Genomic DNA, 18,510 nt, shown 5'->3' on the forward strand with positions numbered 1-18,510 from the left:
AAATGACTATGAACCTGGAACTTTGCAAACTGCATCATTTGCAAAATAAACCCAATCAACAAATTTCATCACACAGTGATGGATGGTCAGAAAGACAGAGCTGTAGCGATCACGGAGAAGAAGAATGTGTAATCATCCAAGGAAGCAGCTCACCATGCAGAGTGGAGAAAGGAGGAAGAATCAGCAAATATTTCCTGCTCAGGGGTGGACACAAATGAAAATATATATATATATATATATATATATATATATATATATATACTTGAAACTTTTAAAATTAATGAGCATCAGAGCACTCTGGCAGACTAGCAAATTAGTACACTGCATTCTTGAGAATGTACAGAATATAAACATATTGTGCAGTTGTGATCCCACTACAAAGACTGCATGATGTAAAGAACTGACTTACTCTAGTGCCATGATCAGAGGGTCATGTTTAGAACCAAATGTTCTATATCTAGACTTACATAGTGCTGAATTGTTTTTTCTAAAAACAAGGGAAACATCTTCATTGTTCTCTTTTTGGAAGAGCAGCAATGAAGCTGAGCAGGGCAACCGCATCTTAGACCTGCATCTCCTTCCTGTGATTTTGTTTTTCCTTTCCAGATCATATTTACACAATGACAATCAAGGTCAAGTTCCAAGCCCTAAGCCTCAGAAAGCTGACATCAGAATCATCAGTACTGTTTGCATTTAGTGTGTCCATGGGAGGAAATGGAAGGAAGGAAAGAAGGTAACATTTGAGGACCTACTATGATAAGAACTGTGAAATATTCTACCAGAGATTTAGATCAAATTTCTCACATCAACACTGTTTTATTAACCCCATGTTTCAAAGGAGAAAATGAAAGATTAGGGATGTTAGTGAGACTGGGCAGTGCTGCAACAGCTGTTACGTGGCAGAACTCCATTTATGTTGGGCTCTGTGCATGTTCTAGAGAATGATCTTTCCACACCCTGCATCAGAATGACTGCAGAGCTTGTTAAAGCAGATCGTGGGCCCCCACTCGGAGCTTCTGATTCAGTCAGTGTGTTAGTTTCCTACTGCTGCTGTAACAAATCATCACAAACTGGGTAGCTTCAAAACACAATTGCGTTATCTCACCGTTCTGTGGGTCAGAAGTTCAGATACAGCACAGCTCAAGTGGGTCCTCTGCTTAGAGTCTCCTGGGGCTGAAATCAAAGGGGCTGACAGGGCTGCCTTCCTTCCTGGAGCCTCTGGGGAAGAATCGGCTTCTGCTCTCATTCAGGTTGTTGGCCTAATTCAGTTCCTTGTGGTTGTAGGACTGAGGTCCCCCTTTCCTTGCTGCCTCTCAGTCAAGGGCCAAGCTTGGCCTGTAGGGGCGGCCTGCACTCCTTCCCATGCTTTCCGTGTGGCCCCTTCCAGCAAGGCCAGTCTCTCTCATGCTTTGAATCTCTCTAAGTTTCCCTTCTGCTGCATCTCTCTGACTCCAGCCAGAGAAAGTTCTCTACTTTTAAGGACGCATTGTGATTAGACTGGGCCCCCTGGATAATCCAGAATCATCTCCCTATCTTAAAAGTCCATAAACCTTAATTACATCTGCAAACTTCCTTTTGTATGTAATACATTCACAGGATCCTTGGATAAGAGGGTAGACATCTTGGGGGGGGGCATTCTACCCACTGTAGTCAGTCTGAGCTGGGCCCCCAGAATTCCCATTTCTAACAAGTTTCTAGGTGATGCTGCTGGTCAAGAGACCACACTTTGAGAACTCCTGCTCTGGCTTTTACACCAAGTGTGGCCCAGGGCATCAGTATCACCTAGGAGTTGTTAGAAATGCACAATCTCAGGCCTCATCCCAGACTTACTGAACAAGAAGCTACTGCTTAACAACATCCCCAGGTAATTTCTGTGCTCATAAAAGTTTGAGAAGCGTTGCTCTAGGGCAATTAATAAAACAGGAAAAGGAATGGAGTGAAGTATATGTTTTATTTATTCTCAAAACCTTTTGGAAAGATACAGCTCCTCCTTTGTCCAGGTATTGCCCTTTTGTTTTCTTGGCAGGAATGGAGGGAGGTATCTTACCTATAAAATTTGTACTTGTAAAGAATTCCTGCACTCACTCACTCTCTCTGTCTCTGTCTCTCTGTCTGGCTTTATTTGCCCACCCCTACTCCCCATTTTAATTCAAAGGGGGAAAATGTCCCCATGATTCAACCACAGAAATGTTTGGCAACCTGAACAATTGCAGGTTGGATTTGATTATTCACTGGGCAGCGTTGACAGGGACATCCCTCCTTTGGTTAAATCCAGGATTTGATGGGACTAGATTTCAAAGCTGCTCAGATGAGTTCTAGAAGGAAATACGGTACTTGCCATCACCCATGACCAGAGACAGGGTGAGTGCCGACGGGTGCAGCATATTCTGCTTTTACTTTGACATTAATAGGATTTAACCAGTCCTGGAAAGAGATTCAGCAAAATCTTAAGGGCCCCAGAGGAGAAGGAAATGTCATTAACCCTTTTCTTGAGGATGTTATTGGTTTTCTGTGACTTACCATTAGACGAAAGTGACTGCAGTTAGAATACATTGAAGAAGACTGCAAAGTAATACAGACAGCCTGCAACTAAACACACAGCTCACTTCTATCTCTGGCTCAAAAACGCCTGAATGTAATTACTGTAACCTAATCATTAGACAGCCAGAGAAAAGTGAAGTATGTTTCAAGATGTAGACATTAACTGAACATTATCTCAAACTCTCTTGCTTTCTCTTAATTTAAGTTGAGATAAAGAGAACAAAACAAAAATGGAAGGATGTTTGGTAATGAAAATAAGAACATACGAGTACAGTGAAGTTCTATTAAGTGTACTCTATTGGTAAAACACAAACCAACAGACTAATACACACACACACACACACACACACACACACACACTCTCTCTCTCTCTCTCTCTCTCTCTCTCTCTCTCTCTCACTCACTATGCTGTTTCTTTTCTAGTGCACTGAGTTCCAGGCAATAAAGACCCATACTGTCTGCTTAAATCAACTGATTATTCCAGAATCAACACAAAGAATCGTACAAACCAACTCTCGTTCCCAGCGCACACTCATGATTCTTGCACTTATTCTCCTTTGACTGGATAAGGAGATCATGGGAGCATTTCCAGTACTAAACCCAAGCCCCTAAAACATTACCAAATTATCTGTGGGTACTCAATAATAAAAGTCTGTATTGACAAAGGATGTCAGCCGCCCAGAAATGTTTAATGAGGCACCTGAAAATGTACGCAAATGATACCAGCAAAGAGTCGATAAGGCAATGGCCATTCAAGGCAAGATATGGGACAAAAGCCAAATAGATGATAAACACTCCAGAACTCCTGAAAGGAAAAACAACTCCCACCTCTCTGATCAATGCCATTCCCCCACCTCCATTTCTGGAAACTATTTACCTCAAGAAGCATTTACAAAGAGAAAAAAGTTTCTTGAAATCTGCAGAGTGTTTACTTTTGAAAACCACCTGGCAAAACAGCTCAGCTTTCAATCCATCACCGATGAGCCAGTGTTCTCTCAGATCTGTGTTTATTGGGGGTGGGGGGAGAAATAAGTGAGAGTCCAGATCAAACATGGGATCACTCTGGGGTCACTGGGGGAACACAAGATGACCCTTCACTGGATTCTTGACCTGATGGGCAGTAGTCTGGTCGAATCTCCCCCAACTCTTCATCTCTTTATATATATAAATTTACTTAAAATATGTATATACAATTAAGTTATTATAAATTGAAAGTATATATAATTACTTGGGTGCTCCCCAAACATACATTTCTGTCTCTCACATGCTATTCTATTTCTCCTTTCCATTTTTGTGACCAGAAACCTCCTAAACATCTTTTAAAATCCTATCCAGATGCTGCATGGCCTAAAGTCTTACACATCTGCTGTTGGGGATTGTGGCTCTGTCCCTGACATGTGGTTCATTGCCACCACCATCTCAACACTCTTGTTGCTTGGCCACTAGCACTCCAGTTGCTCTGGCCCTTCTCTATCTTCACAGCCATTGATTGCTAAGCTATCTGCTGCAGCTGCTAGCACTTTCCTATTAAAGGAAAACTTCCCCCCAGTGATTAAAGCCATTTGAGACCTTCTGTCCCTCCTCCCAGGGTAGTTGGGGCAATAAACTTGAAAACCAATCCAGAAAATATTTAAAGGATAGTAAAAAATCTTTAAAGCCTATATCTCATAAACTTTGCCAAATGTCTACTCTGTACCTGGTACCCAGCTGGATATGGTAAATATGTTAGTAAGGACACGGCCTCTCCAGACAAGCAAGGCTTAGAGCAATTCAAGAAGTGCTGTGATCATAGAACATACAGGTTGTTACAGGAATTCAAGGAACAGCACACAACTGGTGACATGGGTTTTAGTGCCGGGAGACAACACTGCCTGGGTCTTTCTCATTTCTGCACATCTTCTGCATAGAGGTGCTGACAGCCTTTTCTTCTTTCAGGAATGTTTGTACAGCTAACAGCCTCAGAAGATAGAAATGGTGTCTTCTGCTAGAACACGGGGAAGAAATGTTTTGCACATGAAAGATGTTCACCATTGCTAATTATTAGAGAAATGCAAATCAAAACTACAATGAGATATCACCTCACACTAGTAAAAATGGCCATCATCAAAAAATCCACAAACAATAAATGCTGGAGAGGGTGTGAAGAGAAGGGGACCCTCCTACACTGTTTATGGGAATGTACATTGGTGCAGCCACTACGGAAAACAGTATGGAGGTTCCTTAAAAAATTAAAAATAGAACTACCATATGACCCTGCAATCCCACTCCTGGGCATGCATCTGGAGGAAAGCATGGTCTAAAAGGATACATGCACCTCAATGTTCACAGCAGCACTATTTACCATAGCCAAGACATGGAAGCCACCTAAATGTCCATCGACAGAGGAATGGATAAAGAACGTGTGGTGTATATATATACATATATATATATATATATATATACCATATATATATATATATATATATGATGGAATATTACTCAGCCATTAAAAAGAATGAAATAATGCCATTTGCAGCAACATGGATGGACCTAGAGACTGTCATACTGAGTGAAGTAAGTTAGCCAGAGAAGGAGAAATATCATATGATATCGCTTATATGCGGAATCTAAAAAGAAATGGTACAAATGAACTTACATACAAAACAGAAACAGACCCACAGACATAGAAAACAAAATTATGGTTACCAGTGGCGGAAAGACGGGGGAAAGGGATAGTTAGGGAGTTTGGGATTGACATGTACACACTAATATATTTTAAATGGATAACCAACAAGGACCTACTGTACAGCACAGGGAACTCTGCTCAATGTTATGTGGCAGCCTGGGTGGGAGGGGAGTTCAGGGAAGAATGGGTACCTGTGTATATATGGCTGGGTCACTTTGCTGTTCACCTGAAACTATCACAACATTGTTAATTGGCTCTACTCCAATATAAAATAAAAAGTTTAAAAAATGCTCCTTGTGCAGAATACTAAAAAGCTTGTCTCCCTCCTGGGCAAAAATCAGGCAAGTTTCCTTACAGTCCATTTATTACAAAAGACTGGGGTTTCCTAAGCTCAGGGTTCCTCAGCTGTGAAGCAAACCCAGTCCATGGGCAGCGTCCAGGACGCTCTGTGCCACCCCTGTGACTTTGGGGACAAAAGGAGCTGACACAGGCATGGAGCTCGTGCTGCTTGCTCTGCGGGGAGTAGTAAAGTCCTTTGTCTCTTACCCAGGAGTGTCGTGTCTTCTCCCAGCATCCACGACACTGCACTGGGCTGAAATGTTAGCCTGAAAGGGTAAAATCTAGGAACCTTCACAGTTCTCGACATTTAGAAGGGGTCGTAGAACTATTTTGTGGGTCCTGACACCCACTTGAGCTAAGACAGGCAGGCTTCGTGTAATTTAACCACAAGGACATTCTAGAAGACAAAGTGAAGGGCACCATGGACAAGCAAGAAAGCATAACATACAACGCATTTAGGAAAACCCAAGTAGAGCAGGTTGGCCAGATTATCATCAAGGGTTTTACACACAGTCATGAAACTAAATCAATGCATTCAGTTTGGGCTTAGGGTTCATCTCAAGTTAAAATTTTTAATAATATTAAGCACAGTCTTTGAATTAGCTAACACAGTACTTCCTAAACTGATGTTAAAGAAAAACTGTTCTGTGTAGTGTTAATTGGTGTTCCAAGAAAAATAGACTTTCCTTGCACAATTAAGTTAGTTTGTTAACTGCAAGCAAAGTTCAATAGTTTTTTTTCCACTGAAGCATCCCCAATACTTTAACATGGTAATACATATTTTGAATAACCAAAGGGAAGACTTAGCACACAGCCTAGCCCAAGCTAATCTGATCAGATGTCCTTTGTTTAGGGAACGCCAATTAAACATTTCCCAGAATGATTTTTCTCTTCCTGCTGATATGAGTAATGTTTGTCTAATCCATTTAAAAATCACTATAGCCTTATAAGCAAACAAACAAAAATTATAATTGAATAAAATTAATCTTTGGTCAAATTTTCTTTTAAAATGTGTCCATGGGGTTAGGATTCTGTGGTCCTAAACCCTCATGACCTAAAAAAATTAAAATTTCATAAAGGCTGATGTGCATCTGTTCTCTGTTCTAATGACCTACAAATTAACAAATCATTCTATTAATCGCTCGAGTTAATTAACCTGTTCCAAGATCAATTCACATAGTACTAAATATATATAGTATATGTCAATATATCACAACCGAACACAGCAAGTTGTGATCTACCCCGTACAATTCAGACGCTATATACTCTGGCAAAGAATGCACTTAAGAGTTTCCAGGTCGTTGAAAATAGAGCATAGTATACTTACATTATTTTACTGTGAAAAATATACAATATATATAAAATACTGTGTGTATTATATGTGTGTATCTGTATCCTATACATCCGTTTTGAAAACACCTATGCAAGTTCTTTCAACTCTAAAACTAAGAGGATTAGAAAACCAAGTAGATAGCCCTCTACGAAGACAAAGTTGATAGCCCTCTGATTTTTAGACATTTTACAGCCGAAATAATGGATTAATCATTGTTCCAAGCACACACCACAATATAAAGGTAAATATCATTTCCTTAAAGTTGTAGGTAAAATCGGTATTTCCCACAATGAAAAGCTCTCTTGACCAAAAATATTTGGAAGATTCTGTCATCATCAGCTTCGATCTATTGAAGAGCAAAGATTCAATTTGCTGGCTTTCTTCTGTCTGTAAAGTCACGCCTGAATCCCTCACCCCTAGTGTAGAACTATCATATGGAAGACCTCCAGTCAATATTTATTGAATCCATAAATAAATTTTTCACCTTGAAATTGATATGATAACTATATCATACAATTTTAAGTACATTTGTTGATTTCTATGAACTGCTCTATCACCAATCCAGTTAATTCAAATGGATATAAAAGTTCATTAGAAAAACAGAGAAATGTTTAAATGGTTTGTCAGAAGCAATGATGAAATTACTGAAATCCTGAGTGTATAAAAAATGAGAGTTAAACAAAACAATGTAGTAAACATAGACAATATTCTGCTTATACAGATGTTTCATTTAAATTGAAAAGCAAACACGTTTGTCATTATAGTTTTTCTTTAGTAAACTATTTGACAGTTTTACAATATTCATTTATTTGGGCTCTTTGGGCTTCTTATAGCAAGTAGTGCTTATTTCATAAATCCTCTGGATTTTAGCAAAGTAAAATTCTGTCATGTTAAATGTCATGCAGAGAAGTCAGAAATTTATGGTGAAATCAATAAAAGATTTGAAACCACACAGGTGACTTACCTGTCCTTATATCTGAGTAACTTCCAGGTCTCCTGGGTTCATGGGCTTTTTTCCTTCGTTTCTTTGTTACGTCTTGGTGTAGCCAGGATAATCCTCAGCTGCAAAGTCTCTTCATCAATTTCACGTATGAGGACTCTCTGCCACACACATCCCTTAATTGTTAGTGCTTATTAGACTCACATCGAGACCTTTCCTACAGAAAGATGAAAACAAAGGATTCCCAGCCTCAATGAATTTATTATCTATCTGAGAAGACAGTCATATACAAAACTAACCGTTCTATAGAATGAAATTCGTTAACTCATCCATTCGAGTCTTGATTGATTCATTCAGAAATGTTTATTTAACATATATTACAGCACAGGTTCTGTGGAAGACACCACAGGTACAAAGACAAATAAAATGCCACAGTCCACTGGCAGGCTTCTCCCTCCCCTTACGTTACCTCTGTTCTGCCCTAGTCCAGGCCCTATAGCTCCTCAACAACTGAAAGAGACTACTGTCTACAGTTTTCCCAAAATCTACAGCCCAAAGACAGCTGTTCAATCTTCCCAATGCACAAATTTGTTTAAGTAACCCCCCTCTTCAAAAGCTTTTAGTTCCACCCCATAACCCATGGAGTAAACTATAAATTCCTTAACTGACAATAATTTAGGGACCTCACTGTCTTGGCCCCAATCTATCTTTGCAGTCTTAAAAAACAAACATATCAAGGAGTGATTTACATGACACCAGCCCTTTTGCATATAGCATTTCATGTACATTACCCGAGCCTTTTCACGTATACTAACTCCATGACAACAATGGAGATTCACAGAGCACTGTTGTGTGTTCCCCCCAAACATTTCCTTTTTCCCCTTGGCACACAAAAGACTTGATTTCTAAGCTCCAAATATCTAGGTGGAGCCATGTGACGAGTTCTGGCCAATGGAATGTGAACAGATTTGGGTTTTGTATAGGCCTGGTCCCTAAGAGATCTCCCACACTCTCTTCCTCTCTCTTCCCTTCTGTGGCAAACTTGGGGGTCATAGGTTAAGGATGACAGCATCCCAGGATGGAGTGCCTGAAAGTCATCCCCTACCCCACACTGCCTCACCGCCACCCCCCAAAACCAAATGGACTGGGATGTTAGGAGACACTCGATTTTCATTGCTTTAAAATCACTGAGATTTCCAGGTTTATCTTTGTGGTGTAAGCTATTTATTCTGACAATGCAGACCGAAATTAATTTGATATCCTTTTAGAAATGAGAAAACTAAGATTCTGAATGGTAAGTGACATCCAGATTCACATGGCTAATAAGCAGGACTGTCAACTCGGGACTTTACTCTCTGCGATGGTTCATCTTATGGGTCAACTTGACTGCACTAAGGGATACCCAGATAGCTGGTGAAACACTATTTCTGGGTGTGCTTGTGAGGGTGTTTCTGGAAAAGATGAACGTTTGAATCAGTAGACTGGGGAAAGATTATCCACACCAGTACGGGGGGGCATCACCCAATTCGTCGAGGTCCCAGGCAGACTAGGACTGAGACTCACACCACCAGCTTTCCTCATTCTCCAACTTGCAGACGGCACGTCGTGGGACTTCTCAGCCCCCATGAGCGTGTGAGCCAATACCTATAATAACACCCTTTCAGCTCGTTTAAACTTCCCGTCTCATTGTTCCACTCTTCCTCCGCTGATGAAGTGATGACCCTCAGGCATCACTGAGCACCAGCTCAACTGAAATGCTTTCTGTTCAGTAAACACTCATCACACTACCCCAACCTCCAGCTTTCATCCACAGTGTTGTCCAGGGAAAAGGCTCTTCCTTCATAATACATGCTTCAAAACCTGCTCATCATGGTCTGACTCCAACTCCTTCCTTAAGGCCCTGAACAGAGGAATGCCTCACCTCTGTGTCCACAGAGCACCTGTCTGCCCCTTTCTTACGGCTCCTGCAATGTCATCCACCTGTATATATTCTCTCGCCCATTGGTCCAAAGGCTTTTCAAGGACAGAGACCATGTCTTACTTTTCATGGTAGAACCCGCTCTGTTGAGCCCTGTACCTTATGTATGAGGTATTCAAAAATGTTTGAACTGAGTTAAATTCATATTTTTAAACTTTTATAAATGTTGATATATTTTCTACTTCTATTAATTCTTTTAAACTACCCCACCCCCAAGACATAACATACAAGATATTATGACACTTTTTTTTGAGAGTGCTACCTTAGTAGTTGCATTTTAAAGACAAAAGAATCGAAAAAGACACTATAGGCAGCATTGGATTTACATTGCCTTGCACGTAAGTCACTCAATAATCATGTTGAATGAATAAATGTGGTCGTTTAACTGTTTAACCTGTCATTAGTACCTACATAGATTTACAGCGAAGGTCAGCGAAAGTCACTTCTGATAATAACACAGAAGAGTGATGTTTTGCAAAGGATCTTCTGGATGTGGTGTCAACTTTGATCTCCTCTTTAAATACAGGACATTAGTTTTAGTCTTTAAAGTGTACTTTGAAATCCTCTGATCTTCTCTAATGAGCCACTTGATTATATAAGCTTTGCTTCATGTTTCAGCAATGAACCCGCTGTGTCCATGTTCACCAGAGATGGACTCGGGATATTTGAGTAGTGGAGCAGACTATTAACAAGCAGTTATTCTTGTTTTACTTTTGTTACCACAAAACAATTCACTTCAGCAGTTTTTACCTACTAAAAAAAATTACACAAATTAGAGCGTGTCTTTAAAAATGAATCGCTTCTAAGTAAACCTTAGATGCAGTTAGAATTATGATACTTATTATGAAGAGCTGTGTCGCCTTCCATTTGGCGCTAGTGACAAAGGTTAAAAATGCCCTCCTATAAAATACTGCATAATTAAACAGAGCAATTTTGTAATTACCCACTACAGAACTGGATAAATTCCAAGTTTCATAATTATTTCAACCTACGGATGAGCCACTTGTGCAAAAAAAAAGTCCAAAGGATAAAAGAACAGCATTTCTCTTCAGTACAATTTAGTTTCCTTCCCATTTCTCTCAATTTGTTCAGCTACTCTTCTAAAAAACTTAAAGTAACTAAGAGCAAACAGTTTTCTGCTCCTTGTGTCTCACTCCTCCAGTAACGATGCATAGTTATGGGTATAGAATATCAGTGTTTCTGCGTGAGAATTGCTGAAACCCAACACGAGAAATGAGACGTAGAAGTGGTGCGTGGTCTATTGAAAAACTCAACCCCCGCCATCAACAGGTGCAAGAATGATGCCTAAGGAGATGTTGAGGGAACTCATTATAGTAACCTGATAGAGACAAAACTCTGTTAAAGGCAAACCCCTGTTTCCCAGTCGGATCAAATTACACACCAGACAGGCAAATTCCCACCACGCCACCTTCCTTGTGTTGAGCTTCTGAAAATTTCAATCTAAGATATACACTATCCCCTCAACTTCCTGAAGTGCCAAGGGGACAGGCTCTCTCACCAAGCTCCAAATATATGTCCAGCTAACTCAGGGTCCAGCCCCACTTCCCCTGTCAATGGAGGACATTGCCTGTGGGTAATTCTATAGAGGGAATCCATTACACACAATCCAACACACCCTGAGGTGACCAAGAAAAAATCTTTTTTAGAAACCCTCAGAATTTCCAGGTCACTGAATGAATTTTAAAATCACAGTGATGATCAAGTACTTTCATCAAATACCTATGATATACCTTAGGCATTTTGCTGAGTACCAATGCTAATACCTTGGCCAAATTTCACCTTGAGAAGGTACCCTTGTTAATTATTCAGTCGTTTTACTCTGAAAGTAGTATTCTTGCTTTAGCTGCAGACCACTGAATAAATGTTCCCAGATGCCAAGAGGCTGGGTGGAGTTACTATAAATGAAAAATCTAAAAAGTGGTGACACCTGTTGAAGTTGGATTCAGATCTCACTATTAGAGCGTGATAATCACCTTCCCAGGAGGTCACGTTTACCTTCTAGAAAAGTGCAAAACAGAATACGTTAAGCAATGATTCACAAAGTCCAAGTTCAACATCCTTTAGGGACTCACCTCAGCCTGAGCATTCAGACCAAGGGAGAACAAGGGTCATTACATGAATACAGTGGTCCAGGCAAAGTGCCCTGGATTTGTCTTTCAGCCTCCTCTCTTTCTTTTTGTATAAAAATATAGGACTAGGGGGCTTCCCTGGTGGCACAGTGGTTGAGAATCTGCCTGCTAATGCAGGGGACACGGGTTTGAGCCCTGGTCTAGGAGGATCCCTAGTTGCCGCGTAGCAACTAAGCACGTGAGCCACAATTACTGAGCCTGCGCGTCTGGAGCCTGCGCTCCGCAACAAGAGAGGCCGCGATAGTGAGAGGCCCGCGCACTGCGATGAAGAGCGGCCCCCGCTTGCCACAACCAGAGAAAGCCCTCGCACAAAAACGAAGACTCAACACAGCAAAAATTAATTAATTAATTAATAAACTCCTACCCCCAACATCTTCTTTAAAAATATATATATGGGACTAAATGATCTGATCGCTACACAAATTGAACACCCAGTATAAGTTTCAACTGCAAACCACTTGGAGCAATTTTAGATTTAGATGCTATCTGTACGAGAGCGTGCGTACACTTAGTATGCCACACACCTTTCTAGGGGTTTTATAAAAAGTTATCATTTTTAATCCCTATGACAAGTCTTTGTTTTTTTGTTTTTTTGTTTTTTTTTTTTCATGAGAAGGCTGAGGTTCTAAGAATTTAAGTGACTTTGTCAAGGTCACCCAATAAGGAAGCAATATAACTGAGCATCTGTCTCCACAGCCCATGGTCTTTCTACTAAGTCATGTTACCTCCATGGATTTTAAGTTCAAAATGCTGAGTTTCTGTTTCTTAACCTCTAAACCTTATTTTCTTATTTGTAAAATGGTAACATTCCCAGTCACACACGGCTGATAACTGGCAAGGAATGATGGGATTTGATTTTTCTGTCTCTTTCCAACATACCACATTCAAAAGAAACCAAACATTTGGCCTTCCTCTGCCACTACTTTTCTTCCTGCGGTCTCCTCCTTCTCAAAATTTGGGGATCATCTTGAAGGCATGCTTCCTCTCAGTGACATACATCTTGCACTTCAAAGAGACCTGGTAATTCTACCTTCAAAATATTACTCAAAACCATCACTTCTCTCCACCCCCAGCCCTACCCCTAGTACTGGTTGCCATCATCTGCGGCTGAGGTTAAGTGACCTCCTCCATCACTCAAACCCTCCAACAGAGTCAGAGGGACCTTTTGGAAAAAGAAATGCAGGCCAGGGGCTTCCCTGGTGGCGCAGTGGTTGAGAGTCCGCCTGCCGATGCAGGGGACGCGGGTTCGTGCCCTGGTCCGGGAAGATCCCACATGCCGCGGAGCGGCTGGGCCCGTGAGCCATGGCCGCTGAGCCTGCGCATCCGAAGCCTGTGCTCTGCAACGGGAGAGGCCACGACAGTGAGAGGCCCGCGTACCGCAAAAAAAAAAAAAAAAAAGAAAGAAAAGAAAAAAAAAGAAATCAGGCAGTATTACCTCAGTACTTAAAACACTTTGGAGACTTCCTATTTCAAGATCACTGTGATCTTGACTCCCAGACTCTCTCCTAGGCTTCTCATTCATTCATTCTGTTTTTCAGATGTATCAAGTCCTTTCCCACTTTGGGGACAGCATACATGCTGTTCCTTCCGCCCTGAGCACTCTCTTTCATCATCCCACTTCGTAGAGACTGCCTCGCTGGAGACGATTTCCTTGCCCCTCCACTCCCGTTTAAATTGGGCTCCCCTCTTACCTCTTTCAGAGTTCCCCACATTCTTTCAGCTGCAATAACAAAGAGATCCAAAGAAACAACAGCTGAAACAAGGTGGGAGTTCATTTTCTCTGTCACATTAGTTCAAAGCTATAAGGAGATTCTGTCATCCTCAAAATGCAGCTTCCATCTTGAGGTCCAAGGCTGCCATTTCAGTTCTCATCATCTTCCAGCAGGAAATAGGAAAGGGCCAGAGGAAAGATTTCTCTTCAGGACTCCAGAAACGGTAAAAGTCAGTTCTGTTCATATCCCGTCGGCCAGAACTTAGTTATTCGGACAAGCTATAAGAGATAACAGGCGTTTGCTGGTGTTTCCCTAAAAAAACTCAGGCATTCTATCATTATGTGTTCTCTTCACAGGATTTATTTCAGTTAATAATTACTTATTTACTTGGTTCGTGATTTGTTCAGCGTCGCTCTCCCCCTGTTAACCAATGTTACTTCTGGCTTCCTAACCAGAGAGGCAAGTCATCCTTCTTTCATTCCTCAGCCACGATGATATCAATCCCTTCTTTCATTCCACAATTATTTGAACATCCACTCTCTTTACTCTGCTGGCCACCAAGAATACAAAAATATATAATATAATCTTGTTTCCCGAAGAAATTTCAAAGTCTATTTGGGAGACAGGCTAGAAAATAAACAATTCGAATGCAGCAGAACAGGTGCTATAAAATAGATATGCTTAGAAAACTACAGGAACACATTTATTGAACACCTGTTGTTACCTCATTGCATCTGATATTATTATCATCAGATCATCTGAACTTTAAAGACAAGGAAGTTGAGGCTTAGAGAGTTAAAGTAATTTGCCCAAAGTCAGACATCTTGGAAGTGAGAAAGTAGAATTGCAACTCAAGACTATCTGATAACGAACTCATTCTCTTTCCCATCAACGAGCGCTAATGCAATTCTACTTTATATTCTAACGCAAGTTCTTCTCTTAAGGTGGTTCCCAGCTCTGCCTCTGCTTGTCCACAAGCACCCAGCTCCAGTCAGGCCCCTACAGTGTCCTCAATACTTTAATGTAATGGTCTCCTATGCTCTTTGCCTCAGTGGAGGAACCCTGTCACCGTGGAAGGTAGACAGCACAGAGAAAGAACACCTGTGTTTGCTGGTGTTCCAGTTACACATTGCTGCAAACTACCCCATAACGCTGTGGGTTAGAACAACTACGTATTATTTTCTCTCATGGTTCTGAGGGTTGACTGGGCTCAGCTGGGTGGTTCTTCCTCAGGGTCTCTCATGCAATTGCAGTCAGGTGCTGGCTGGGCCTGGAATCATCAGAAGGCACCCTCGCTCACCTTTCTGGTGCCTGGACTAACGTGGCTGGAACAAGTGGGAACTGGGCAGACCTGTCCTTGTGGTTTGCTCTGGCCACCTCACAGCATGGCAGACTCAGGGTAGTGCTGGGCTTGCCACGTGGCAGCTGGCTTCTGCAAAAACATGCTTTCTAAGAGGCCAGGGAGAAAGCTTTATGATTCTTTTGATCTAGCCTTGTAAATTCCAGAATGTCACTTCTGCTCAATTCAGATAAATCGAATAAAGTCGAAACCACTAGTCCAGATTCCAGGGAAGGCAAATTAAATTCTACTTCTCAATGAAAGAAGTAGCAAAAAATCGGTGACTTTCTTAACTAACCTCATGTGGAATGAGACAGATCTCTGTTCAAATCTCAGCTTTGCCACTTACCAGCTGTGTGGCCTTAAACCAGTTACTTAACCTCTCTGAAAACAGTGTTCTTATCTGTAAAATATTGAAAAGAGTATCTATCTCATTGGGTTGCTGTGAGAATCTAATGAAATCCAGTGTGTAAAGAACCAGGTACCAGGCAGGTAGGTGCTCCGTAAATGTTAGTATTCTTTCCCCATCATGATCCACCCTCGCTCCCCAGCAGGTGGCAGAAAAACTTCCATAAGCGTTTGTTAAATGAATGAACAAATGAAACTATGCAATTCATAGAGCTTCCAAAGTAACCTTCCAACACACTATTCGTCATGTCATTCTTGTACTTAAGAATGTAGAGGACCTTTCAGTTGCTGCATGGAGTTACCCAAAGTCCCCTGCTGTGCATTCAGGACTCTGGGACCTCGCAACCTCTGCTGTCCTGTGACAGGCCTCCCAGCCCTCTTGCTGGCACAGAGCACAGCACAACATGGTCCTTACAAGTACCCCTCACAAGTACCCCTCACTGGAGCAACTGAAAGAGCCCCCAGTGGGCAAAGTTAAAGCAATCCCAGCAACAAAATGAATAAAGTATCAATGCTACTGGGTTATAACCCAAATTATAAAATAAATATTCATGCAACCTTACAGACATAAAATAAACCATTGAATAAATTAATAATGGGGGAGAAGAGACAAATATCTTGTGCAGAAGAATTCCAAATAATTTATGTAAATATTCCTCCCTCAAAAAATAGAGCATAACTCCCCGCTCCTTAACTATGGGCTGCACGTGGTGACTGCCTTCCGAAGAGTACAATACAGAAAGGGAGAAACCTGGCAACCACCACCACAGCCAGGTAATCAAGGTCAACGTCAACAGCTGTAAGTCATGTTGATGGTATGTACCCTTGCTGTGATGTAATGGGAATAGTGCTTCACTTCTCTGATCTTCCCCAAATCCATAAACCCCGTCTAACCATGAGAAAAACATCATACAAATCCTGAGGAATGAGCACTTGATGAATATTCCTCAACACTCTCAAGGTCGTCAATTATAAGGAACGCCTGAGAAACTGTCACAACCACGAGGAGTCTAAGGAGACATGACAACTAAATATGATGTGGTGTCCTGGGTGAGATCCTGGCACAGAAAAAGGACATTAGATTTTTTTTTAAAACTGAGGAAATCTGAATAAACTATGGACTTTAGTAATACTAATGCATTAACACTGGTTCATTCATTGGAACAAAGGTATCACAGTAATCTAAGGTGTTAATAATAGGAGGAACCAGGCGACGAGTCAGATCTTCCTCGACTCACAATGGGCTTACATCCCAACAAACCCCTCCTCAGTTGAAAACATTGTAAGTGAAAAATGTATTTAACGCATCTAACCTACCAAACATCACAGGTGAGCCTAGCCTACTTTAAACGTGCTCAGAACACTTACATTAGCCTACAGTTGGGCAAAATCATCTAACACAAAGCCTACTTTATAATAAAGTGTTCAATATCTCATGTAATTTAGTGAACACTGTACTGAAAGGGAAAATCGGAATGGCTGGCTGGGTGCAGAACGGTTGTAAGCGTATTGGTTGTTGACCCTCGTGATCGCGTGGCTGACTGCGATCCAGGGCTCACTACCGCTGCCCAGCATCATGAGAGAGGGTTGGATCGCATGTCGCTAGCCTGGGAAAAGATCAAACTTCAAAATTCAAAGTATGGTTTCTACTGAATGTGTATTGTTTTTGCACCATCGTTAAGTTGAAAAATCCTAAGTGGAACCATCATCTGTATCTGGAAAATCGGTGTATTTTCTTCTCAATTTTCTGTAAATCTAAACTTACTCTAAAACCTAAGTTTCCATTGGAAAAAAACAACAAAAACTAGCCCTTGCTGGACAATGTCCTCCTACCCATTGCACAGAAAAGACTGATGTCTTCTGTGGCTCTAACATAGTGGTCACAGCAGGGGAGGCTCAGATCCCGGAAGCTGACCTGTCTTTGTATCTGGGTTGAGGTGGAGTATGGTCTACATAAATGGGCATCACGTCTTCATGCTAATCCAGCCCAATTCCTTCCTTTTGTTCATGCCACGAGCATCTCCCAGTTCCCTAAGTTCAAGACTTCAGAGTCAGCCTCTCCTTTTTTTGTCCCATTTTCTAAGCCCCGTTGCTTCTAACTCATCATTTTATCTCAAATCCAGTACATCGACTCAACACCATGGTCTAGATCAGGCCCTCAGCATCGATCATCCACACACCTTTATAATTCTCCGTGCCCCCAGCCTCTCTCCAGTTTCAATCTGTCCTCCAACGTCACCGGAGTTAGCTTCTCCAAACAGGTATTTGATGGTGCCAACCCTGCTTAAACGTTTCCCACTCCTTTCAGATAGAATGCACACCTACGAGCACTCACAGAAGATTCTGTACTCTCTGACCCCAACCCACATTTCCACTTCCTTTCCCAACCCCTCCCTCTGATACACCTTACACTGAAGTCACACCAGGTTACCACTGCACTTCACAAATACATTTTGGATGCCCAGGACTTCGAGCCTTCGCATGTCCTTAGAGCTCCGACGGGAATGCTCACGGCAGAGGATACCTCTGCTCACAGCTTTCTCTCACTCCCCCAGACAGGGACTCTCCCTTACAGCGCCACCCACGTGATTATTCCGATTTCCACAAGAAGAATCTCGCACATGTGCGGACCACCTGCCACCCACCTGTGTCCTCCACACCTACAACAATGCCTTTCCACGATGGGAACCCAATTCACGTGCGTGCACGCTTCCACTCAGCAGCTCCCCGCAGCCCCGCTGGGCCACACTCCCTGGGTCCCCTTGTCGTCACCACCCTCCACCTCCCACCCCCATCAGAACCTTCTTTCTGAGATGACCACACCCCTGCTCACTCTGCTGAGGGTCAACCAGGACTGTCTGCAGCAGAATTACAAAAGAGGTGGCACCTTGAGCTTAGCCACAAGGCAAAAGCACAGGAGGCAACACAACTGGTGACTGCCTCTCTCCTTAGTAAAATATATTTCCTTGTGTCGCTGACTTGTGTCCTTTGTATCCGGCTGACGAGATGAAGCAGCTGCAGCCCTCAAGGGGACAAGGGAAACCATCTGCTTTTCCTAATAACTCTAGCGTTCCCGTGCTTCCTCTCCGACTAATGAAAGCTACA

General features: G+C 41.9%; 1 long non-coding RNA gene across 2 annotated transcripts; it reads right to left on the reverse strand.

The window, feature by feature from the left end:
• Positions 1–2,839: 2,839 nt before the first annotated feature.
• On the reverse strand, positions 2,840–18,173 carry LOC117202781 (uncharacterized). Of its 2 annotated transcripts, none has more exons than XR_004485241.2 (4): positions 14,046–18,173; positions 13,638–13,936; positions 7,843–8,035; positions 2,840–4,525 (listed from the first exon to the last, which is right to left on the reverse strand). It is a non-coding gene; the product is annotated as an uncharacterized LOC117202781 (long non-coding RNA). The 2 variants fall into 2 exon arrangements; XR_004485240.2 differs by having other exon boundaries at positions 2,840–4,522; positions 14,046–18,171.
• Positions 18,174–18,510: the final 337 nt, after the last annotated feature.

Source organism: Orcinus orca, chromosome 18 (assembly GCF_937001465.1).
Source record: "Orcinus orca chromosome 18, mOrcOrc1.1, whole genome shotgun sequence".
NCBI classification, from domain to species: domain Eukaryota; kingdom Metazoa; phylum Chordata; class Mammalia; order Artiodactyla; family Delphinidae; genus Orcinus; species Orcinus orca.